The 26,742-nt window shown below is 44.3% G+C and overlaps 1 protein-coding gene across 5 annotated transcripts in view; it reads right to left on the reverse strand.

Annotated features, from left to right (window-relative positions):
* SHISAL1 (shisa like 1) overlaps positions 1–26,742 on the reverse strand; it is a 101,438-nt gene that overhangs the window by 40,078 nt on the left and 34,618 nt on the right. For 3 of the 5 annotated variants that reach the window (XM_039382981.1, XM_039382980.1, XM_027730161.2), the window contains exon 1: positions 12,989–13,146. The exons of 1 other annotated variant lie outside the window; for it this stretch is intronic. The gene's annotated coding sequence lies outside the window, so the exon portion shown is untranslated. Of the gene's footprint in view, positions 1–12,988; positions 13,147–13,469; positions 13,561–26,742 lie in introns of those variants that run through there. One more of the 5 variants, XM_039382979.1, reaches the window with a different exon arrangement.

The following is a 26,742-nucleotide window of genomic DNA, read 5'->3' on the forward strand; positions in this document are numbered from 1 at the left end:
AGAGGGACAACTGTGGAACATCACTGGAGATAAATAAGGGACACTGCACTGACAGGAGACCAGGCTGGAACTAGAACATACAACAGAAACACAGAAAGAGCACTGGAAGAAGCAGCCTTGAGCTTTCTTGAGGAAATGGGGATGTGCCAAGTGAGGAAAATCCAACTGTGCAGTGGACAACAAACTGCAAAGAACCCAAACTCTTACAAGCAGAAGAAATCTGATACTGAAAGGTCAGCTGATAGCAAGACAACTTCTTGCCATGTGAAGAACAGATGCAGTGACTGCAAGAGGATTATATTACTTAACGAGAGCACATAAGAACCAGAGCTTGCATAACATGTCAGTAAGATCACTAATTCAAAAGTATTTTATTTAAGAGTTAGGTACGAGGTTTTAGAAGAAGATAAGCAAGATTATCAGCCTGAAATCAAACTGGCTGTTTATTACACTTGTATTTGGCATACCAAAGTCACCATGGTTAGCCAAAACACGATATCCAAACTTTAAAAATAAAAAACCTCAGGGAAAGAGGTTTAATTGAGGTTCAAAAGTACTAATAATGCTGATGCCTTAACCTAAAAGAAATGACTAGAGAGTCTAAACAGCTCCAGAAAGAACTAGAATTCACAGAGTAAATCAAAGCAAGAAGGTAAATTCCCTAAAAAATAAATAAAAATAACATTAATACCATGTTTGGAAGTGGAGGCACCTCACACTGTTCAGGTGACCACAAAGATGCCACAACCAAAGGCTACAGCAAAAATAGCTCGATTTCGTTCAGTATGTGATCTGTTATTGTTTGCTGTTTATAATGTTCAGTGACTGTTCTGTCTCCTGGAGATAAACTCACCAGCTGGGGAGTATTCCCCCTAAGTACTCTGTCTAGGCACACTCTGTGACTCCACAATGGACCAAATTATTTTGCAACACCAGTAACAGAAATCTGTTTTCCCAAAGATGTAATGATTCCCCATGCCCTAACCAAGGTAAAGTCACCAGGAGGAAAAATCCCTAAAAATCCAGTGACTCACTGAAAACTTCGCTCTTTTCCACACGGACAAGACTTCTGGTTTATAGGGGAAGGAAGATTTTACAACTCTGAAGATTTTTCTTCTTGTTTTGTGAGGAGAGACCTCCTAAGACTGCTTTACAAAAGGAGCTGCATCCTTGACAACACGCATTAGATCTGGTTTTAAAGCAGTCTGAATAAGCACAGGGAATTCTGACCACTTTGAAGGTCCCCTCTCTCAGCACCGAGGAGTCCAACTGCAACACAGTGAGCAAAAACCAAGTGCCATTCCTGCCTCAGAAACTTTAAAGCTGTACAAGAAACGTAGCACGGAATCACAGAGGAAAAACTGCTTTTCTGCTGAGCTGCCAGCTGAGGAAACCCAAAAACCTACAGAACCACAACGGCCACAGGGCAGGCATTCCATGGATGTTTGTGCTCTCAGCTCATCAAGCACCTGACCACATTGTCACCTTGCTGTCAAGATGCTCTAAGTTAACAGATTTCTAGTGGAGACCAACCTTTATCTCTTTTTTCTGATTCCAGGCCAATTTTCCTCTCCCACCACTGCCCTTGATGCTGAAAACTAGTAAGGCAGGCCTTCCACATTCCTGCTGTCACTACTGCTCCCCGACCTGGCTGTCAGGTTTTGCCCATTAAGCCCTTCAAAGACTCTGTGTTAGAAGGCAAAGAATTGCACAGAATTAACAGGCTGTCTTGACCAAATTTATTTCAGAGAATTTAGGAGTTCCAATTCCTCAAACCTGTGACAACTCCCAAGACACACACTCCCTCACACTGAGCTGACTCCCTCTCCAAAGCACCCACAGCTTGGCAGGACACTTCCCTGCCTTCAGCCAGAAACCATTCCAGTGGGATCCACCACTCACTGAGTAAGCAGGGGATAAAATGGAATGTGAAATTCACGTTGGCAAATGCAAAGTAACGCAGGGAAGAAACCCCTTCCCCTCACCAGCTTTGCACAGTGGTGTGCTCAGCACTGGGTGGGCTACTGCACCTAAAATAAAATTGTGCACATCAGTTCTATGCAGATGGTGATTTAGAACTCAGTAGCAAACAGAATTTCAGAAGCTGATAAAAAAAACGGGGGGGGGAGGGGAGAAAAGCTCATTATACCATGGCACTAGTTTATGGTTTTTTCTACATCTCCAGAGCTGGAAAGGGATCAGGAGGGGGACGAAAAGGATAGTAAGAGGTGTGGAATGTTTGCTGTATGCAAAGCATTTAAACAGACCAGGAAGATTCAGCCGGGAAGGAATCTCATAAAAGTCCATAAAAATTTTCAAGCAGTGTTGACAAACTGAACAGACAGCAATCATGCATCACCTATGATAATACAAGAATTACAGCACTATCAGATAGCACTTCCAAAACAAACAAAAGGAGGTGGTTTTACCCTCCCCCAGTGTGCAGTTTAACTGGATTTCTCCCTATGACAAAAAGCTTCCTTATCTTTTAAGAACAACTAAACAAATTCTATGGATAAACCCTCCACCAACAGCTGTTAACCACAAAACTGGGACTCTACTGACAGGCTGAAAGTACCTGTGAGGCAGAAGCTGAGAGGAAATAAATTTGCCCTATATTTACACAATAGAATACACAGCCCAGCCAATATCAGATATGGCAGCAAATCAGATGGATGCTTAACCTGACCCAAATATCCACTCTGACTCCCTTTTTTGTGTCATCTTTCCAATCCCAAAGAGTCACACCAAAGTCCAGTCTCCTTGCCCTGTCCCTCATCCCTGCAAACACCTGTACAAGAACAAATGAAGCATCACTCGACCAGAACACATCATGACTTGAAAGTCACCTTTTGATGGCCACGAAGATCAGTTTTCTGAAAGCTTTTGGTACTGGAAGACATTCTCCAGGCTGTCTGAAAGTCTGCTTCTGGGCAAACACAAACTGCTATGGCCTCAAGTGCCGATGTTCAGCTCCAGGAACAAAATGTCACTATTTGATCCCTAAAACCCACTCTTCTCTGTGTCTTCCTGAAGAGCTGACCCAACTCTGAATTCTTCAACCACAGAATAAAAGGAAGTCACAACTCAGGGTCAGGGCACACAATAAAACTCTTCAAACACACTGGCACACCTTGAAAGCAGAGTCATGTCAAAGGCCAAAGCCACTGTGCTGATGTGCAGTCAATTATTGTCTGCAGACAGCTTGTGGCTAGAAATTCAACACTCAGCTGCTCTGGGCCCTGCCAAGACAGCAGGCAAGAGCTCCAGCAGCCTTGTGGTCAGTCTGCTTGGTCTGTGGTCACACTGCTTAGTTTGTGGCCTCTGTAGAACAAGGGCTTCAGAAAAATCAGACTCGTGTGGTCCTTAGGCTGTTTCTAGGAAAGCAGGTGTTGCCTTTTGTTGGCACACTCAGACAGAAATGAGATTTTACTTCTATCTTTTCTCCTTTTTAAGGACTCTAATACTGCAGAGAGATTTATGCCTGGCTTGTGTCCTGCTGATCTCTTGTGTTTTGAGGGTTTTGCTTTCTGTTGTGTTGTGCTTTGTATGGTGAAAAATAAGGAGGGGTTGGTGTTCTGGTGAACTTCAGTTTTGACCAAACACTGGTACAGCATACCACTAAAAAACCCCCAGAATATTTTTTTTTAAATTTTTTAAATGTTAAGTGGTACTTCACTACTTCTCTCTTAAAGCAGCATGTTCTTCAGACATTATTTCATCCTTCTAATCTGTGAGAACTGCTCCTAACTACTCGTGTCTTTACATTTTCAGAGATCCTTCACTCTTGTCATAGGACAAATTCAGTATTGATTAGGTGCTCGTTACGTATTTTAATCATTGAACTTTCTGCTTTGTCTTGCTGGGAATTCTGGATCCCTTTCAGAAGGGAAGGCAGGCAGAGATCCTGATGAATTTTCAGAACATCCATCATCGCTTGGTGCTTCAAAATTCAGGCTCTCTACTTGCTGGATCACTGTTTGGTTTTGTCATACATAACATTTTTTAACAGTAGCAAGCACTTCAACACATGGCCTGTTTTCCTGGGTCTGCTTTGCTGCTCATAGCAAAATAATTTAATTTTGGTCACATCCTTCCTCCCCAAATAAACAAAACCATCATGCTGATGGATTGCACTCAGCCTGGGATTATAAATAACATGTGAGACCTGAGAGTTATCTCTCAAAAATACTTTTCCACTTCATATTAACAGCACTTTCTGCAAGTAGATTGACAAAGTCTGTGATTCTGTGATAAGCACAGCCAGTATGGGCTCAAGAATTGAAGATACCAAGTTCCTTGAGGACTGTGTCTTAGCTTTGTTTTCGAGAAAAGGACATAATTAATCTACTCCCTTAAAGCTTTGGGGGTTTTGTAGTGGTTTCCTACACTATTTGAGTTTATGGAAATCATGGAAAATGCTCTTGTGGAAGAAGACAGGACTTCTGAGGGCTTGTGATGATGAGGACTCTAGAAACCAACTGATCATACCATGTGCTCAGCATCTCAATTTGCAGGAAAAGACATGTTCTTTTGGAGGGCCACTCTGTGCCGGGTACAAATTCTCCATAAAGGCTGTAAAACTGCCTGGTGGTGTTTTTTTTTATTTTGGCAGCTGAATTAGAAAAAAGAAATAATTAATGTTTGAATGAGATAAACATTTATTTGGTTTTGATGCTCGAAACTAAAACACCACAACCTTTACTTCATACGCCACAGAGAGGAAAAAAAGCAAAGGAAAGAGGAATTAGGCTCAGGAAAGAGGAAAAGGATTTTCCAGGTTCTGATCAGCACTGCATGAAACAAAACCATTTCTGCTGTTCCCAGAACCATTTCATATGGAAGATATGAAGGAGGAAAAGGCACAAACACTGTTGAGATAGGAGAGTGGTGAATTTTGGAAGTTTGTAGGCAGCTGCTGGACACCCAAGCTTTATCAGCCCAGCCCAAGCCAGCAGTAAACTGCAAAACACAGTCAATCCTGACTTTGGTAATTAATTAAAACAAGTTACAAGACTTCCTTAATTCTGTGCCTGCCTAAAGAAATCTTGACTAGGGCTTTCTGGGAGGCAGCACAGCACAGGATGTTTATGAAAAGCATGTTTGGGAACTCTTGCTTGATGCTTTAAGGTTGGACTACAATTACCACTGATTGAAGACTGTTGGGTTAAACTTCAGAGAAGAACAAAAGAGAAAAATAATCTCTGAAATGCTTCAAACTGTGAAACCTTGTGAATATATGTATTCTGTATTTCATTCCCACCACTGCAGTTAAGTTTAGAGTAATGTCAGTTCAATACATAAAGTAATAAATTTTATTCTTTTTAGTTCTCAGTCATTTGGACTCATGTTCATGCTACTGAGAATCTCCCACTGCAGTCAGAAGATTTAGGGAGAAGTGCACAGGGATGCACCGATCCTGAGCTTGGAGGAAGTGATGCTGGAATATTAACCAGCTCTCTTGGATCCTTTGAGAGCCCTGAGCTGTGGGTGTCAGGGTTGAAATCCCCCCAGAAAGCCAGGACCTGTGATCCTGAGGCTACTTCTACAGTTGTCTATAGAAAACCTCTTACTTACTGATCAGGTGGCCTGTAGTAAAACCCACACCAGTGTCACCCACACTGTGAGCCTGTCCCTTAATCCCGCCCTGAACTCCTGACTCGTTCTTCACCCACTCCTTGGCAGAGCTCAATAAATTCCAGTTGCTCTCTCACACAAACAGCAGCTCCAGCACCTGGCCTTGCTGCCCTGTCTTTCCTAAAAGGAATGCAGCCATCCATGACAGCAATCCAGCCCCAGGAGCTGTCCCACCTCATCTCTGTGACTGCAGTGAGGTCATGGCCCTGATGATACAGAGCAGAAAGGCAAAAGGGCTGTCATTACTGCCAGTTCCCTTCCTCATAAATTTCCCATTGCTATATTTAGCTCCCTGCCCAGGAGTGCATCCCAATTCCTGCAGAGGGGACTCAGAAGGCTCTGCTTTCACAATTGCATCCCTCAGGCACATGGGGCCACTCAAATAAAATGGAATTTGCCCACGGACCTATAAAAGTCTTGAAAACAGTTATTTCACACAAAGAAATATTATAGCCTGTTCAGTATCTCTTCACCTGTTCTCTTCTACTCTGAAACAAAAGGCAAATTGTTGCAAGATGAACTTGTAATTTAATCACTATAGTTCCACGTGTGAGGCTCCTACAAAGTAATGTATGATGTGAGCTGGTTTCTTATGTAAACTTTGTTTCTGATGCAAACCCTCTAGAGTTTCAAGGGAGCTGCCTGTGAGTGACACAGGAGCTGGACAGTGAAGCCCACCCTGAGCGAACAGGAAGGGAACAGAAATGGGAAGAAGTCGGGAGTGACTGAGCCTGATTTTGCAGCAGAGATGGTGACCACACTGATTTGTGCCCCCTGCTGCTCTTCCAGCAAGGGAACAACTTGAAGACTGGCACAAATCACAGGCTGGAGGAGCACCAAGCCCACAGGACCCTCTCCATGTGCCACCTGCCCTTGAAGGGCTGTGGGACAGGACGTGGCTCAGTGACCACTGCACAGATTCGCCCAAACCCAGATGAGAGAGGCTGCAACACAGAGCACTAATTAACAGCCTCCAACTTGTGTATATAGAATCTCCCTGCTTAGTTTCAGTGATTGTTCATTGTCTGGCTGGAGTCCAGGTTTCCAAACCTCTGCCAGCAGCGTTTCTAAAAATGAAATTTCAGCAATATCTTAATCAACGAAACGCTGCCACGTCACAACACTTTACAACAGGGTCACAGGGAGCTGCTCTTAAAACTCCACACATTCAAAGGAGGTAACAAGCATGAATGGCTGCATTGAACTGGCTGCATAAAAAATGGTTTCAATATTGAGATGAATCTTAGAAGAATGAATGTATTTTTTATATTTTATTTTCCGCCACAAAACAGCAATGAAAATCATCCCGGGAAGATGTTGCTCAGGTTTCCATCCATTTCCAGCAACACACCCCTCCTTTTGGATGAAGTTTTTCAGGACTATGAAATTTTGGGCTGACACCACTCCTGGATGTTCTTGTGTTCTCTTTTACAGCTTTCAAGCAAATAATTCAAAATGTTCTGTATTCAAGTTCTGCAGTTTGGGATGTTCGTGCCCTTAGAAATAGAAACCTTTTGTATCTTTGGTCTATTATCTTGGCAGCTTTCTGTCCAATGACATGCAAGACAGGAACAAAGAACTCAACCTTAACTAGATTAGGACATACCACTACTCTGTTTTTTAATGTATATTGAACACTTATATTTGCTATTCAAGATAAGTGTCTGAAGTAGACACAGTTTCCCTGGAAAAGTTTTTCTCTCTAAAATTTTCCTTGTATTTTTGAATGGTAAAATATTAATTATCTGAGAAGGGACATCATGGGAAAGCATGCCAGCCATGTGCTTTACAAGACAAAGCTTTTAAATAGAAGTGTAATTATTCAGCAGGGGAGTAGGTGAAGAAGGATTTAACAAGTGTTGATGCTGCTAAGACACTACAGGGAAAAAAAATGCAATGTCCCAGACATTCAGCACAAAAACAAACCAGTCAGAGATGGGAGATAACCAGAGAAAATGGTATTTTCTGACTACCACAAACTGAAAACTGTGTGAAAAAGCAGCCCTGGAGCCCTCATGTTTGGGAATGCAACACAGATGGCAAATGCACCATCTACATCTTCCCACCACTTCCTTGCACTTTGACAGCTCTCTTTGGACAGAACAGTGGCAAAATTAATGGAATATATGGATTATGGAAAGCAAGCAAGGAATCACAGATATCTGTGAGCTACATTTTGGAAACCACTGCCTCCAACAGGCTCTAGGTAATTCATTTCAACCTCTCCTAAAGAAAAAGGTTTCACTGTAAAGTGACACATAGGAATGGTAGTAAAAGTAAGATGAGGGGTGGAAGGTCCCCACCTTAAAAAATTAATACCCAAAGGAAGAAGAAGAAGAAGAAGAAGTAGTTTTAGTTAGAAACCGTTCTGGCTGGAGCAGGAAAAACTCAAAGCAGCAGAACTGTAGTCCCAAGTTTCCCCTGGTAACTTCCAACTCCCTGGTAAGTTCCAACTTCTTCAGGTAAATTGAAATCCCGCCACCTTTCTTTCCTGCTCGACAACAATGTCACACTCCAAAGCTTCTACAGCTCCAGTCCTGGTACAACCTGAGGGGCTTGAATTGCATCCATCAGAATAAACAGGATTTTGTCAGTAAGGTGCTGAAGCCTCTGGGCAGAAGAGCTGCTAATTCTCCCCAGTCCTGCCAGGAATGCCCTGGGATTTGTTGTTTGCAGTGCCTGGTCTGCAGGCACGTTCAGAGCTCTGAAGCCTCGAACAATGCTTCATGTTCTGTGTAACGTTACAGTCTGGTTCTTTATTAGGAAGTTTCCTTCCAGCTACTGAAGTATGTTTAGGAATACATCTTGTTCCTATGGAAATCAGGGAGCATTCTGCCCTTGCCTCCAAACAGAGCAGGAACAGACTCCCTGTCTGCAACATCAGACATCCTGGCATAAAGTGAGAAAATCGGGTGGGCCTGCTAAGCCTCACTAGTGAGGAAAGGTCAGCCTGCAAACCCAGGGACTCTGCAGGAGGAGCTGGCAGGCTGCTGGGGCTGCTGCACATGCACAGGTGAGGCTTTTCCCTGCCTTATTCCCTGGGAACATCACACATCTGCACCCGGGCTTCCCTTGCACAGCCAGGCAGAGCGTTATCTCCCACAAAAACCCAGCCTGGGCAAAGCAGCTGTGCTGCCAAAGCAAAGCTGTGCCACGTCAGCTGAAGGGGAAAGGCAGTGCAGAAGCACTGCTTCAGGTGCTGCTCCACTCCAGCAGTGCTCTGAGCAACAAACAGAAGAGCAAGTCCCTTGAATTTACAAGTAATTTCAGCTGATGTCTCTTTTCACCTGTTTTGCAAGCAGAAAACACGTCCAAAACTCCCAAAGGGACAAGAGACTTTGTGCCTGTGAACTTGCAGGGGTGTAACATGAGGCATCTTAGAGATGTCTCTTTATTCCCTCTGGAATAAATCTTTTAAAACACTGATTTTTGGGGGGTTCTTCTCAAAGTTGGGCCTTAAAAGTCTAAGTAGTTTTGAAATGACTGTACACAGTTTCATTAAAAATATGGTGAGCGAATGAAAGGTCAGAAAGGAGCTTTTCTACACCTTCACATTTAAGAAATCTCACTTTTTAAAAGTTTAAAATGACTGAAACAGAAGAGTTTTACTTTACCACTCATATACAAAAATACATTCTCTGTTTTATCATAAGTGTAGCAGTCAAATTCTGGTGAAAGATGGAAGTAAATCTACCAGATATAAGAGAAAAGATCACTTTAAAAGTCAGTTTTCATCTGTAAACCTTTCCTAGGCAACAACCCTGCCTCAATCTAAAAGACTGTTTTATCAGAAAGCACCAGTATTGATTAGTAGAGTGATTTTGAAATTAAGACCAAACAAAACAAACAAAAAAATAACATAGCTGAACCAAGTACAGCACATTTTGAAGTGTAAACCCTTTGTAGTAGTTTATGAAGAACATAATAGAGCTCCCAACTGGAATAACACCAAAACAGCTCTCATACCTTCCTAACATCATTACTCACTCCTGTCAAATGAACTGTGTATTTTATAAGCTCAAAAAGTATACCTGGAAACTTATCTGCCCTTCTCCCTCCTAAAAACACTGGGGGAAAAAAAGAAAAAGGAGAGAAAAAGAAAATCAAGATACCACTTTGGATATTTAGTGCTGGTTTTTGCTCCCCTCCTGCTGCCAATAGGTCTATTTTAAATTCATAGCTGCCTTATTTTTACATCCAGAAGGCCAGTACATTCAACCTGATAGCAAACAGGTGTTCAGGAAAAGCAGGAAGGAGCCATTCTTTATTCCCAAGTCCTTGGAGTACAGATCTGGGAACTTTTTGCTCTGAAAGCTGTTTTCTTCAAATATATTCAGTAAAAGGAGTGTTAAAGAACCAGCACTGGAGGCAACTCCTCCTTTACCTCCTCCTACTGATTTGCAACCACCTCAGTGCCTCTCAGACAGTAACTGGGGATCATACAAAGACCCCAGTGACCAACACAGGGAAAATATTGGCTACAATTCCATGTTCTTGTGCTGCACTGACATTTTTCTGCTCTGGCAGAGATCTGTTTGGGCACAAGGTATGCACAGGGCAAGACTCTGCCCTGGAGATCCTACACTCCAAACAAGCAACACTGAGTGATGAGAAATAAGAGAAAAGATGACCAGGGAAAAGTTAAAACAGAGGGACAAAGTGGCTTGTCCAGAGCAGATCACTTACAAACCCCCTCCACTAAATACTGGTCCTGCATCTTACTCATCCCAGTTGAGGGACTTCCAACACCACAGAAACAAACAATATTAAGCTTATTGCCCCAGGAGAGCAAAGTATGAGCAACAGGCAGCATGAGCAAGAGGCAGTACCTTGAATATAAACACCACTAGAAGCATTTTTGTTTATGAAAATCAGTGTACATTATAGCCAAGTTACTTTGCTGTAATGCTGAGTAAAATACAATGTAAACCAATATAATCATCCGTATCTGCAGATTTAGCCTTCATGTCTATGTACTTTTTTCCACTCCCTCAAACAGAACACCTTTATCACTGACAGCTCATATACTCAGCTGCCTTCTTACAACCTTAAGTGATTTTTGTTCTGAAGAATATCTCTAGAAGTAATGAGGGTTTCTTAGGAATTATCTTTCTTACTGCCAGTTATCAGTCTTAAAAAATAAAATTAAGATTAGTGTTTCTTTTCCCTCATGGCAACCAGGGTCTGAGAATTGAACTGGAATATCTGTCTTTCTTAATAGCACCTGTAATAAAAGACTGAGCTTTACGGAGGACGTAAAGCACAGAGTAAAGCCTGGATAGACCACTTCCTCTCCACCTGTATTGACTGTGCAGCACTAAGTAGTAAAAAATTAATCATTCAGTATGGAAATTTAAGTCCATGACAGCCAAAGGAGACAAGATGCTGACTAAGATTTCTTTCTTTCTCTTCATGGGATTGTGGTGGAACCACTTCACTGGGAACTAATGGCTGTTAATGGCCCTCAAACCCACAAGCAGTATTTTTGGACAGATGTCTCGCTCTCAAGTTGCTAAAAACCAGAATACAAAAGTCAAGGTCACAGGCCTTGATTCTTTAGGATGTTTAGGTAAAAGCTTGAAGTATGATTTGCCTACTCTAATGCATCTGGAACAAGGCATGTTTTAGCACTTTGCTGGACTGAGCCAGGGAGAGACTCTTTCTCACACTATGAGAGAGACAGTTATTTTATAAAAGCTTATTCACTTAAAAGGAGTGTTTCAAGAGAGAAGCAAAATGTGTGCTTCATACTGAGGTTCCCCTACTATTATAACTTCCTACTCCTGTAATCTAAACCAGTCACAACTGAACATCTCTCAGGCAGTATATTAGTTTGGAACTGTATATTCTCAAAGATTTCTTACACACAGTGCTTCTCAACAGAACACTATAGATTAAAATGTTTCTTGCAAAACTAGGCAAATTGGTAGAACAGTTTCAGATGTTCAACCTAACATACAGTTCAGTTAAAAGTGGGTGTTTGCTTGCTCTCAAGAAGCACTTAAGTCCCTCTCCCGTTGCAATGCTAAGGCAAGTGATCAAGACTGTCATTCAGTTTTACAGCCTTGTCTTTCTTTACTCTTGCATCTTTTCACTTTTTGCAGTAGATATTCCTACAGATTTCAGACTCTCCTTTTGACCTGACTCTGATGAAGGTAACCCAGGAGAGCAGTGATTGGTAGTTAGCAAAAACGGGATTAGAACCACTGTTTTCAGCTGGGTGATAACAGCACACATTATCTGAAGAGCCAGCTGTGCTGAGTTAAATAAAGACTGGAGTTAAGAAGGGGAATTTTCACCTATACCATCGGGGAAATGGGATGGATAGGATACGTTTACTCCTGAAACAGAAAATAATATACTCATAGGGTCAGTTTTAACAGTGTTCAATCTTAGACCAAGTGTTTTGTTTGATTAGCTCAGAGCAACGTTGAGCAGGGTGGGATATGAAGAACTTAAGAGACCTGTCAAGGTCACAGCCCGGGAAGGTGACAGAGTCACACAATAACTCACTACTGATCCCCAGCTCTGCTGTAGCAATAAAGCTGCAATACTGTGCTCCCCAAAGGCTTCTGTGCTACTGAATGATACACAAACAAAAAGATAGCAAACATCACGCTCTTTTAGTGTCTTAAGGAGTGCTCTGAACAAGAGACAAGTCTTAGTCTGAGCTCTATAGCTAAAGGAGGCAAGGCATCAAAGCAAGCACTAAGAAATCTTGTATCGCTCACACACTTGCTTAATCCCATTCATGTACCGTTAATTAAGTCTGGGGAAATAATTGAGCGTTAGAGGAAAACCGAACTGGGGCCACAGGATCAGACAGGGTTTATTTGTCTGTTTTCCTCCTCGGTGACAAAACACGACACTACTACAAACAAGCCTCATGAAAAGAAAATAAATAAATAAATAAATCGGGCAAACGGATAACCCCGAAGGTTCCGAGGGGTCCCGTTGTCATGGAAACAAGTCACCGCTAATGAGCTTTCCGAGGCACCAGTGATTAATACCTGAGCCCCGTAAATAAATATTGATCCAAAACGCAAACACACACATAATCAACCCGCTGCCAGCAGCCCGGAGGAGGGCAAACAAGCAGGACAAGCCATCCCGGTCCACCGGGATGCACAACACCGCCCCGGCCCCGGGAGCACACAAAGTTTCCCAAACGCGGATGCGCGGGGTGGGGGAGAGACGGCGGCGGCCGCGCATCCCAACGCGGGCCGGGGGCTCTCCTCCCGTCCAGAGGCTCTCCTCCCGTCCAGGGGCTTTCCTCCGCTCCGGGAACCGGGCACGGCACCCGCAGGTCTCCGACGATCCGCCACAAGCCCCGCACAAACCCGCGCCTGACCTTGCGCTGAGTCGCTCCCCGGGCACAGCCACTTCTCCCAACAGTTGCACGGCAAACCCCCGAAGGATTCGGCTCCGTTGGTGCTGCTGTGAGCCTGTGCCTGTTCCTCTCGGCTGCTTCAGCCCCGGCACCGATGCACAGGAGCCGCCGCCACCTCCTTCCCCATCTCGCCGCTCTGCGGCTCCCCCACCCATCCCCTCCTGTCCCCGCCCGCTTCCCCACCTTCTCCCTTCCTCCCCCCGCCTCCGCTCCAACCAGCTGCTCTCCCTCCACCTGGGCCGGCTCTCCAGGTGCCTCCCGCTCCCACGCGTGTCCCTTTCCAGCAGCTGGAGCCGCCGCTTTTCCCTTGCCCCGCACGAGAACTTCCCCGGGCCCCGGCGCTCCTCTCCCGCAGGGAGCGGGATGCTCTGCTCGGGACATCGCTGCCCGGAGCCCTGCCCGGCCCGGGGAAGGGCAGAGCCGCCCGGAGGTGGCCACTCGCCTCGGGAAAGCCCGGCGGCGTCCTCCGGGGGTGGGGGGTACCGGCAGCGCTGGCGGCATCACCGCTGGAGGTGAAACCTGGGGGGGCGCGGGGCGCACCCCCTTCCCTCTTCCTCTCCTCCTCCTCCTCTCTCGGGGAGGTTCGCGCTACTCGGGCTCTGCCGGCACTGCGCGGCCGCTCCCCGCCCTCCTGGGGGGGCTGGAGGGATGGAAGGAGGGATGGAAGGAGGGATGGAGGTAGCGGGGAGCTGGCAGGGCAGGTGCGGGAGCCGTGCGGGGCCCGCGGATCGCCCTCCCCGGCCACGCTGGTCCCTGTCACCGGCGAGCGGGTGGCTGAGCCAGGAGGCGACAGTGCGGCTGGTCCCCGTGCCCAGCTGTCCCCGCCCGGGGGTCCCAGGGGAGCTGGTCCCTGCCCGGCTCCCGGCGGGAACACCGACCCGCGCCCGCCCCGCTCTCCTTCTTACCCCCCCTCAGCCCCCACATCGCTACGACGGCACCGGGGATTAACGCGTACTTCCAATTTTAAGAGCATTATATTAATAAACAGGGCTTCGGCGATTTTAAATTACTCTGGGAGCACCCAGCAGCCCAGTAAGAAACGATCCCCGCCGGGGACGCTTTAATCGGAGGGATCAGAGAGCTGAACGCCCTCCTGGCTCCGGGTTCCTTGGGAAAACGCCCTTCGGGAGAGTCGGGGCTGCCCTGCCCTCCCCGCACCTGCCCGTCCGTCCCGCACGAGTGCGGGAGCGGGGGAAGGAGGGAGGGAGGGAAGGAGGGAGGGAGGTGTGAGCACCGCGGGCATCCCTGGGCTCAGCCCGGGAACGGCCCCAGAGCCCGAGTTCCGCGTTCTCAGCACAGACTGAAGCAGCCCCGGCTAGGCGAGGGCTGTCCGTCCAGCTGGAGTTTAGGCACGGGACTAAGCGCACGCCTTGGAGCGGTGGAAACCTGGAGGGTTTTTTTTTAAGCCGTGACGCCAAGACACACGCACAGGCAGAGCAACGCGAGCCCTCCCGGCTCCGCGCTCAGAGAGGACTCTGAAGCTCGTCTGCGCACCCGGTGGTCCCCGGCTGCTGCAGCAGCGGAGCCTGCCCCTCCAGACTGACACCGAAACAGCTCTGAGATGGCAACACGCTGATTTGCACGCTGATTTGCACGCTGATTCGTACAACGATTTGCGGGCTCGCCCCTCAAAAAACACGGCCAAAGCTTCCCCTTCTCCCCCTCCCTCCCTTTGCTTCACAGCCCCGTAGCCCAACAGGTGGTTGTGACCTCAGAGAAGGTCTAAACCAATCCAAGTAACGTCTATAAATGACCTCTCTCCTGAATTCAAATTCTAATAAAAAACTGGTTTTCATTTACATTTTAATGCAGAAATCATGCAAAGCAGGGAGCTCCACAGACACTGGTGCAAGTGTGATGACTCATGCCCACCACATGTACATTATTTATTGTCTGGGGATGGAACTATGTTTAAATTAGACTGCTTGATAACAAAATCTGGATGTTCTGAACTGCTTCCCTATAATTACATTCTGGAGGAAGTAAAGCATCATTTCTTAACCCTACTCTCTCTCCCTGACACGTTTTAACTCGGAATCTTGCTTGAAAATCCATGTTTTGAATATTGAAGCAGGTGAGCTGCACTTTCTGCACAGGCCCTGCAAGTGGAAAGGAACCATCACAGAGCTACTTCTTGGATCGGGCAGGAATACAAACTGTGACTTTCTCCACATTAACAAACTTAGTCAGTTGTTTAAAAGCCGTAAATTTCAAACAGAAATGAAGGTCCCCTGTCAGCTTGTGCCAGTTCCTCATACTGGGTTGTCTCATTACTCGGCCACGTAAAACTAGGCTACGCTGTCCCACTGGGGCTCATTCTGCTACAGACGCCAAATAAAACTCCTTGTGGCTGTTATTTTTCCCTAAAATAATCACAGAGCAGAGAAATGGTGGACCACCAATTCATCTGTTTCTCTCTTTCTTATAATTCTGTAGCACTGCTGATTCCTGTGTTTCACTGAACCCTGGGAGTACAAGGGCAATGAGCTGTTCTGTTCCCTATTCTTCACTTGTGGGTTTGTGGTTGGTTTTTTTTTTCTTTTTAAGCAGATGGTATCAAGGAAGCTCTTCCCCCACATACACAAAGATTCAAAGCCATTCTTGTGAGGTACTCAGGATTAAGCTACTCCTTTTTTCTATGCTTCTCTTTCTATTTGAGTGACAAACTCTCACCCTCATCCATTCCATTGTTAAGAGTGACCAAAGGAAAAGCTATGAAAGTCTTCTTTAAATCTGACACAAATGATCCTGTGTTATCCATGCCTGTTTCCCGAGGAGCAGACGTTTTTCCAGTGGATATATGTGTGAAGGGAAAAGAGCAGGAGGGAGGGTGTTTATTTTTGTTTGACTTTTTGGAGGAAAGAAAGAAAGAAACGCTGGACTTCTAGTGGTTTTAGAGCTTTCAATTGGCTTTTGGTCAGATCCCAAACCCACAGGGCTGAAATGCAACAAACAGTAATAGGAAATGCAAATTAGGACAAGAAATTAAAATTAAATCCTGATCAGTGACTCTGTCATCCCATGCTTATGGCAGATGCACCAACCAAATGCTTGTGTCCCAACAGCCTCATCATCATCTGCTTGATGTTTTATGGCTCTTTTGCAGTAAATATAAAATAAAATTGGTCTTATATTTCAGGCAGTTAGTAGACACTTCTTGTGTTTTTGAAATAGTTGCAATCTTCCTGCTCTAGCACTCCTCTCTCTCATAATAAAAGCAGTTTAAAATCATGACTTTTGTCACAGTGTAAACTTGAAGTACACAGCTTGGAGAGTGACACCAAACAGAAAATGAGTGATTTATTCATCACTCTGGTTTAAACCAGTGGTGGAACTGGTATTAGGACCAGGTGTGCTGAGCGTGGCAGTGCTCCAGATCAAGCCTATACTACTTCAAGGTTTTGAATTTAAAGCTTTATATAAAAATACAAAAGATGGTTAGAACAAAGCAGCGATTGCTTGTATAATTGTGGTATAAAGAAGCTTTGGATGGGAACCTCCTTTGGGCCTTGGGATGATGCCACAGTAAATAATATAATCATGAAAAAGACCATAAAGCCACTATTCAAAGAATCCCTTTTTCTCCCCTCTGAAGTCAGTTGTGAACTATTTTGCAGTTCACAACATCTGAGTAGCTAATTTCCTATTTTAGCCCTTACAGGGCAGCTCTGCTGGCTCCCAAAACTAACTTTGCTCCCACAGAAAGTCCCACTGTCTTCAGCAAGGACAAGATTCCACCCTGGGCTTTACAGAACAGAGTCTGTGCTGAAACAACCCTGTCACAGGCCAAATGCTGTAAGAATTTACGTGCATGAGTTACACACAAAGATAAGCACAGGTCTAAGCCTTTGTGGGACCCCACATTTCTCAGGTTTCCATCACCAAAGATTGTGCTTTGCCAAAGCCAACAAGGCCATGTTGTTCCATCCTTGGAATTCCACACACTTTCACCTTCTGTGTAACTGTTAACATCCAGTTTTTCCTAGGCAAGGTCAGGAAATCTTAATAATGCATTATAAGCACGGAAGTAACAGCACACCTCAGTATCAGGTTCATTTTTGAAATGGCTGATTCACCTTTTAATAATTTCCTATAGCTTTCATTGGACTATTATGATGTGAAACACACACTCTTCCCACATAGTATTCAGAAAAGAGAGAGTTTTAAGTATTGTCTCAGTCATCTGTCATAGCTCAATTTTAAATATTATCTAGGGAGAACCTGCATGGATTTTCCCCTCTGGGAGGGCTCTGCCTGCTAACAAGGTGCACCAAAGGCATTAGACCCTTCCAGATGAGAAGTGTTGACATCTGGAGGGAATTAACAATCCCAGTGCTGACTGCAAACAGGGCAGTCCAAACTCAGGTGGTTTGGACACGGCCCTGGCTACCACATGGTCCTCTAAAATTGCCAGAGATGGTTTTCAGAACTAAATGTCAAGGAAATGAGTCAGGGACAGGCTTTACTGTGCTGTCCAGGCTGTAGATGTGGATATAAATATCTATGTTTCATTTGGAAGGAAAAAAATGATGTTTAAAAAGTGGATGAGAACCAAGATACCTCTACAGACATTGTTGGAGCCACGAGTTCGAAAAGAACAAGCTACAACATAAATACTAAATACGTTAAATGTATTGTTTGCATCAGCTGGGGTTTCCAAAAAGAAAAAAAGAAAACAAGAGAGACAAACCAGTAGTTACTTATGGCAGTGCAAGGACTTCTAGCTGTGTGATTTATGCACACCTACAGGCACATGCAGACAAATATATATTGACTTTCAAGCCCAATCCAGGGAAGCAGAGTGGGTCACAAGCAGAGGTGCCTCTCCCATGGCAGCCCATGGTAAAAGCTTGTACCAACAAAGCCACCCCAGAACACACCCCAGTGTGTGGGATTGGCATTTATCCTGTTATCAGGGAGGGAAGGACATTCACTCCTCCTCCCACAGAGCAGCCTACTGTGAGTTCAGGATGCTCTCTCCTGCCTTGGATGCCCGAGCCAGCCAGACTGCAGCACCTCTCTCCCACTCACACACACTCCCTGCAGCTGCTGCTCGGGAGGGAGACACTCGAAGGCAGCTATTTTTGTGTGAGCAAATGAAAATTAGGAGTTATTTCTCTGTGTAGACAGTGGGTTATGCCCCAACAGCCAACATTTAAAACCCATTAACACTTATCACAGAAATGTTACACCAGGGGGTGTAACATTGTCCCTCACCAGCTCAGCGAGGCCACCCCCAGCCTCTCTTTCCCCCCTTATCCTTTAGATCCTTTTTGCTCTTTCCCTTTCTCTGATTGCCTGGGAGAAAAAGCAGGATTGTTCCCAAAAGGTTAACAGGTAACAAGGCTGTTACCATGCACTTGTAAAGCAGAGAGTGCAGAGCTGGAGTAGAGTTCCTGCCTGACATTAAAAGCTAAAGGACCTTTACAGTTCTCTGTGAAAAGACAACCCACCCTTCTGAATCATTCTGTGCAAGGCAGAGAAGTTATCAGTTCCAAAACACTCAGAGTTGGATGGGACTGTATAACTTTGTGTTGGTGGAGGGAGGAAGTGGAAAGAAAGAGGGAGGATTTGGCTCTCCAAAATCCAAGTGGATCTTTGTGGCCACAGTGTCCAGCCAAACCCTCCAGCTACGAAAAAAAAAGAAAAAAAGTTGATGCAGCTAGATGCAGCCTTTGGAGCTGGATGTGGAATCCTCAATAAGAGAAAAAAAAAAAGTGATGGAAGAACAATTGCAATGGAAGTAGATTTATGCAAACCAAATGGGAAGTGTGAAGGGAAAAGAGAGCAAATGCTGGGACGAGTTTTCTGTTCTCCACAATTTACTGCTTAAATTATTGTACAATGCATATCAGCTAATAGTTTTTCCCCAAGTTCAATTTTGTCCCCGTTCACTTTCTGTCAGAGATTATTACACAGAGCTGGATTGTTGAACAGTGGCTACATTTCATTCCTAATATGGCTGCACTTCAGGGGAGGGATTGTTATTGCTGAATTGTCTCAGTTTTTAAAGGAGTCCGAGGTCCTTGACGTGGAAGGAGCTCCACAGATGTGTGATGAGTGTATTTTACTGGGAAATACTCAACCAAACCTAACCATTGGGGTGGCTCTCCTTGTAGTTACAGCACAAGTTCTTGGCAATAATTTATTTGTTTTGATTCTCCGGGTACCCTTGACAAGTGGAACGTGTTTTAGTTTAGCTCTCCACAACATAAACACAAAAATATCTGCTCTCCCAGATGTGCCGGGGAACGTATTGTTTGTAAAGTATTTTAAGGTTCTCCAAAGGAGAAGGAATTTGTATTGTTGTATTTTGCTTACTAGAAACCAGCAAGAGCTTTTCCACAGCTCGTTCTGTCTCTGCCTGCTCACATCAGGGGTTGGGAGGGTGGGACACGTGGAGACACGTGGCACTGACTCATGTTCACGTTTGCCAGCATAAATGACCTTTCCAGGATAGATTGTTTAGAGTTTTGATGGCAATATAGGTTAACTTTGGGTTCACTGGTCCCTTCCAGTCCTCTTACAGCTGTAGGACATTTAAGGATCTGGCCCAATGAGGGAGAAAAGGAAGGCTGCTTTTCTAAGGTTTTATTTTGATGGCTGCACGAAATGAGATTTCCCCCTAATCCCCTGTGTAATTCATTCCCATAATCTCTTTGTAGGCACATCAATTTAATCCTTGTTATTACAGGGAGGACCTAAAACATTGCAAGGGTCAAACCATACCATAACACAGCAGGGGCCAAGATGTTGGGTCTGCCTACACTTTATATATAATAAAGATTTACATCATCTAGATCTTAGCACTTTACTGGAAATATTCCTTGCAGTAAGTATTCACAGAAAATTTAAAAAAAGGGAGAGGAAAAACAAAAAAAGAGAGAAAGTATTTGAATGAGAAACATGCAGTGCAACACTGAGCCAGGCCAGCAAAGAGTTTTTTCTGCTGCATGGCAATGAACTGCAAAAGCTGGGGGAAAGGGTTTTTAATGTCAGTGGAACTCAGAGATGGAAGCACAGTTTGCAGAGTTGTTAATGGTTTCCTTTATATTCAACTCCATGGATTCTGTTGGTGCAGAGCAGACACACAGAGGAAATAATCTATTAAACCCTAATGTAAATAGGCTTCTCCTGCACAATATTCCAAGGTCTCAGGTTTTAGATTGCCATCCTTGGGCTGGGATTTGCATAATGTTAATGTGCCTTTGCTGTTCAATGGGCACGGCTTATAATCAAAATCCCCTGTGTATTAATAAGTGATTACATCCAGGACAGTATTCCATCCTCCTGCTTAGGGTTTCTTACTGATGGACTGGAAAAGGAAATTTTTAACTTCACTGTAAAATCCTTCTCCTGCCTGAAATGGAAACTGGGATGGTCCCCTCCCCTATGATGGGATGTTTGTCCCTCACTGTGCTGCTGAATCCTCCTTTCTACACTTACTGCTGCAACCAGAAATATGTGTGAATACCAGGATACCAAACTGCACCACTGCTGGCACCAGGCTCTGGGTGCTTTCTAGAAAGTCTCCTGAGCTCATACAGAGTTCTCATTTCTCTGTATGCACTGTATTATACTCCCTTCAGTATTTTCTCCTTAGCAAAAGTGGACACACCAACCACAGGCAGTTTGGAGGACAGGTATTTGCACGTCCTCCTGAATCATCTGTGCCCACATCCTTAAAACTAGTTAAGCATCAGAGTAAAACAGCTACATATCCATGAGGATCTGGGTCAGGGATGGATTAGAAAATGTTATCCTCACTTTGAAGTCCAACTTCAATCCAAGTGTGCTTGCTCCACGCTGCTCCTGCCTTTCTTGCTTATTTATACCAGAAACTTCTTTGTTAGTGAAAGAAGCAGAAATAGGTTACTTTGATTCTCAGTCCCTAAACCACGAATTCTTGGACCACTGTTTATTCTGAGGAGAATAATATCTTTGTGGGGGTGGCAAACCTACATTAAGACACCACATATCAGGGACAAAAAAAGGAATAAACCATTGGGACTGGTGGGTAAGCCCAGGGAGATAGCAAGTAGAGGTGACTTGACTTTTTTTTTTCAGGATGAAATACATGAAACAGTATCACTGTCTGCAAGTACTAATAACTGGCCATCTTATGTCATGATATTAAGCTTGCACTTCCATAATTTTCATAAAAATAGAGGACTGTTCTGCATGCTGCTTTGGGGGGAAATTTTAACTTCTCTTGGCTAAAGTATCTCTTTTTTTCTTCCCATCAAAGAACATACGTGGAATTTTAAGGGGTGAAACAGAAAGCACCAGTTCACAGAATCCCAGAACCAGTTAGGTTGGAAAAGGCCTCCAAGACCGTCAAGTCCAACCTGTGACTGATCCCCACCTTGTCAACCAGAGCAGAGCACTGGACACTTGCAAGAAAACGTGTACAGATGAGTAAATAAAAAGAGGTCACAAGTATTTTCAGAGCTATTTCTCAATTTTGAAGATAACATTAAAAAATCATGTCCTTCCCCCCTCTTCCCACATGTCAAGAGCTTGTCTCAGCCTCCTGAGGATCAAAAATGAATGGGAGAGATTGTAGAATCCAGGTGGAACATAATAGTAGTAATAATAATAATAATAATATTTGTTGGTTTTTTGTCACAGTTCCAATCATTTTTGTCTGACTCTTCTTGTATTTTTATAGTACTCCTGCATCTAAAAGGATATTGCTTAATCAGTGGCTGTCACTGCTTTAATTATAATAGCAATATTCACTCTACAAAGCTATGTAAATCAGGCACGCTCACATTCTAATCTAGGATTTCCACATTCCATATATTTCCAATATTCTTAAGAATCTTGTGAGACTTATTTAAAAACTGTCTCTGTTCTCCTCTGCTGAAGAATCACATCTGTCTGGATTTGTCCTGCATATAAACCAGCCTGGTCACCTTCTCTTGGGCTGTTAAGGATGGGAACAAGGACATAACATTTTCTGGGAAACTGTATCTACCTGCTCATTTTTGCCTTCAAAATGGTAGGAGGGGAAAAAAAATATCACACGTCATTTTTTGCTTTTTCCTTCATGGTCAAAACTTGCCCAAAGTTTGACTGGACTCAGAAGAGCTGCCAGAGAAATACAGACTGTCTTGGCAATGCCTGCTGTGACTGGAATCAGAGGGAAGACTGAGGAAGGGCCTTTTGGGATTTGTTCAAATGGCAAACAAGAAAATAACTATCAATAGCACATTCTAATAATAAACCTTCACGTGACCAGAATCTTTATCCAAATGCTGGCACCTTTTAATCACATGCAGTTGTGGCAATCCTTGCAGTGTTCCCACAGAGAAGATTCCCACTGGAATTAACAGGGATTTGCCTGAAAAAGGATTGAACAAGTGCAGACTCACAGCCCAGCCCGACAAGCCTTTTCTCACGACAGCATCCAGTTAAAATGAATGAAGTAACTTGCTCAGGATCACCCAGGGAAGTGATGGGAGAGGCAGAGGTAGGGCTCAGGCTACCAAGATCCTTGATGTTACAAAGTCAAAAATACTTAGAAGACAGAAATACTGAAGAAGTGTGAGAAATGCTGCTATTAGTTGAAGTGGCTCCCAGGCAATCTGTCTGGGCTCATCAATTTACACGCACACACACATATATATATTACATATATATCACTATCTGAGCCCTTTCTAATTACCAGTGGTGTGAAACAAGGCTGTGTTCTCTCTCCTACCCTATTCACAGTCTTTTTCAGCAGGATGCTCCAAAGGGCCACGGCAGGCCTCGATGATAGGACAGTATCTGCACTCGATACCATACTGATGGAAGCCTTTTCAACCTAAGGGGACTGAAGGCCCACACCAAGACCTTAAACCATCTTGTCCAGGAGCTGCTTTATGCTGGTGACGCCGCCCTTGTTGCCCACACAGAAGCAGCTCTGCAGCGTTTAACATCCTGCTTTGCAGACGCTGCTGAGCTCTTTGGGCTGGAAGTCAGCTTAAAGAAGACAGAAGTTCTCTATCAACCTGCACCTCAGGAAGTCTTCCATCATCCCCACATCACCATTGGCAATCAGAGCTCAAATCAGTCCAGCAGTTTAATTCCCTAGGCAGCCTCATCTCCTTGGATGGTGAGATTGATGGGGAGACAGACAACAGGTTAGCAAAGGCATATAATGCCTTCAGAAAGCTACATAAAAGAGTTTGGCGAAATAAACACTTGAAGAAAAGCACCAAGATCAGTGTTTACAGAGCCATTGTGCTGTCCACTCTCTTATAGGGATCTGAATCGTGGGTCATCCACTGCCACCACCTGCGACTCCTGGAACGCTTCCATCAACGCTGCCTCCGAACAATCCTAAACATCCACTGGTCAGATGATGTGACCAACACATCTGTTCTAGAACAGGCAGCAGTCACAAGTATTGAGGCCATGTTCCTGAGAACACAGCTGTGCTGGGCAGGGCACGTCTCCAGGATGAAGAACCAACCACCCCCTCCCTAAGATCTTGCTTTATGGTGAACTTGCCACCGGCTGCCGCAAGAGAGGAGCCCTGAAGAGGAGATACAAGGACTGCCTGAAACAACATCTCAGCCTTGGCCATATTGATCACCATAACTGGTCTACTCTGGCCTCCAATTGGGAGGTCTGCAGACACACCATCTCTAACGCTGCTGATGCCTTTGAGAACGCAGCAGGATCACCCTTGAGGAGAAAAGACAGCGCAGAAAGAACCATGCCTTGCAGAATATACCATCTAAGGAGTCTTTCTGCTGTGCCTTTTGCAACCAGAAGTGTCTATCTCGTATTGGCCTTTTCAGCCACCAGCGTGTTTGTAACAAACGTGGGCAGAGCCCTCCCCAAATCTCCGTTCGCAAAGCCCGGCCATGATGATGATGATGATGATATATCACTACTGAGATATAAATCCTGCAGTATTTCTAACCTCTCTCACATGTACTATGATCAAAATGTGAGAGTATCTTATCTTCTGTTAAGGAAAATAATTAGTTCTTAACACGCCAGCTGGACTCAACCTCAGTTCTCTCCATCTACAGCAAATTCCAGCTCCCCTTGAGATCCCAGAGCAGCCCACAGATGATGCTCCTTCATATGCAGTTGGCTGGGCCTGATTTTGCCCCTTGCCCAGCTCAAACCAGTAAATTATATTCTGACTGTGACCAACCCTCCTCCTTTCTCCAGCTCACCCTGGAAGCAGATGAGGGAAGGTGACATCCCTTCTCAGTCTGACTGAGAAAACAGCTGTTAAATCAACATATGTGGTGTTAGATTGGCATGAGGGGAATGAGGAGGATGTAAGGATTTGGTCTGTTATTTATAAAATATACGGGTTTTATTGCTTGTGTTGCAAACGCCACACGGGAGTCAGTAAAAACAGGAAGAGTTTCAGAAATCTAATTTGCTTTTCATTGTGTATGCTGTTTGATTACCTTGTACCTTTCTTTCTGTTTGCAATAAAAATAGTTACTTTCCAGTCATTTTCGTTTTAGGTCTCTCTCTGGCACTCACACACCAATATAACATTTGAATTGCAAATACTGGGAGAAATATTTATTAAAGATAGTCAGTTCCTCTGGATTTTATGTATATATGCATCTATGTCTTCCTAATGTTTTCAGCTGCTATGAGGGTTTATTCTGTCTTCTGGCAGATGGCTTTTAAGCAGCTCTGTGTCTCTAAGTGAGGAAGAAGAGAGGAGCAGAGAAAAAAGTCAGAAAAAAAGTACATTTAATGTACTTTCCTGGAAAACTGTTCAATCACAGTTTTTGAAAGGAACATCTGAGGACTGTGCAAGAACTTCAATGCTCAGAGAAAGCTCCCTCGTGACTAGACACTCATTGAGACCTTGTGTGACTCCCATGCAATTTAAATGATTAAATGAATTCAGGAGGAAGATCCTATGATGGAATTGCATGCTCTCCTGTTTTTCCAGATGCCTGCCCTTCTCCCAGCTCACCTCACCGAAAATGAGGAGATTGCTTGCTGTGCTCCATTACACTCCAAAAGGAACAAGGAAGGGTGGCTGAACAAAAAATATAAACCACACCAACACATGTCTGCAAACACTGTGATGGTGCCACCCAAATCCCTGAAGTCCAGAATACAATATACTTCCTCCACAGTGCCAGCTGCTCGTGGGAACAGCACAAGAGGAACAAAAAAAACCCCCACATCCCCAACATGCAGCAGAACAAATCCACACAGGCCACTGAGAAAGGCAAATTGGGTAAGTCCCCTGTGGGAAAAACAGTTTTCACAAGCTTCTTCCACGGAGAACATGAAGTGTTTTCCCACTGGTGCAGGCACTGTTAACCTTTCCTGCAAAGGAACCAGGGCCACATTGGATTTTCACTCCCTTGAGCTGGAGTTGCAGAAATCTGTGTGGCTGTGCGGGTGCAAACAAAGGGAAAGGTCCCCTGATCATACTGAGACATCATGGCACAGAAATAAGAGCTAAAAGCCTCATCTTTCTGCTCATCTTTACAAGCTGCACTTCAAAACCACTCTTATTTGCTGCTCAGGAGATGCTATTTCTTTTGTAAGCCTGTGTGTGCTTCCATATGTGATTTGTGTCTGTCCAGAGAGTCTGTCTTATCTTTCATTGAAGCCAGTTGGAGATGCACTAATCTGGCATAAACTTAGGGGTTTTCTCACTTCCATAAATTCAGGATTATGGTGGCATTGCCTGTGACGTGGCCTGGCAGTGAAACCACGTAAGACACAGGCCATATATCTATATAACTCCATATAGAACTATACCAGGGCAGTGAAGATCCCCAGCCATCCTTCCCCACTCTGTGACCCTCCTTCAGCCTTGGTCACCATCAGCTTGGCTCTCTGATTTCAGCAAACATACTCGTGATAGATATTACCATAAATAACATCAGAATAACGCCCCTTAATTACTCTCCCTGCCTATATTTTCCCTCTACTCCTTTGACAAAGAGATTCTAGCTTTTTTTTTTTTCTTAAATAAGTTGATAAAATGTTGTCAGTTTAGGTACTTTGTGCTTGATGAGCTGTAAACTTAAGATGGAAGAGGTCAAGAATTCAGATTTTCTCTTAATGTGTGTAGATCCAGTGTCCCAGTGATATAACACAACACAGATCCATTGCTCTCAGCCAGTGCCTTGAGAAAGGACTTCCTAATTTCAAACCCAACAGACTGTGCTCCTTCCATTGAAATCCAGGAGGATACTGGTTTGAACAATTGCAGGATATAGGGCTTGACAAGTGTTATTTTAGCAGTAGGATACCCCATTCTCCCACTATTGCTGCATTCATAAACTGAAAGCAATATTTTCAGTGTTACTTGCAGACTAAATCATGATAGATGTTTTAATTTTGAGGTTGCTGTGCTGAATTGAGTCATTAATAGGATTTTCCCCCTCTCTGTCTCCCCTAAACAATGTCCCTATTTTCCCTTCACAATAAGTCTCCTGACTGCATTTTCAACAACGCCAGGAAGAAGGGAGCTTCTATCCTTCATTACAAAATGCATTTTTAAGGTTAATTTCTTTCCTTTTTATAGGACATGCACATATAACTCTGTTGAAACACTATTTGAGCCTGGAAAGAGCCAATTACTAATGTAGAATCAGCAGGGACACCCAGAGGCTACACAAAATCCCTATTTTTTATAAATCATACTCCTAGTTCAGTGAGCCTGGTGGTTTGTCTCCAGGAGAAACTTAGACCATGTACTTCACCTGCAGGCAAAT

This window comes from Pipra filicauda, unplaced genomic scaffold, assembly GCF_003945595.2.
Source record: "Pipra filicauda isolate LSUMZ 115617 unplaced genomic scaffold, ASM394559v2 scaffold292_size926685_pilon, whole genome shotgun sequence".
Classification (NCBI taxonomy): domain Eukaryota; kingdom Metazoa; phylum Chordata; class Aves; order Passeriformes; family Pipridae; genus Pipra; species Pipra filicauda.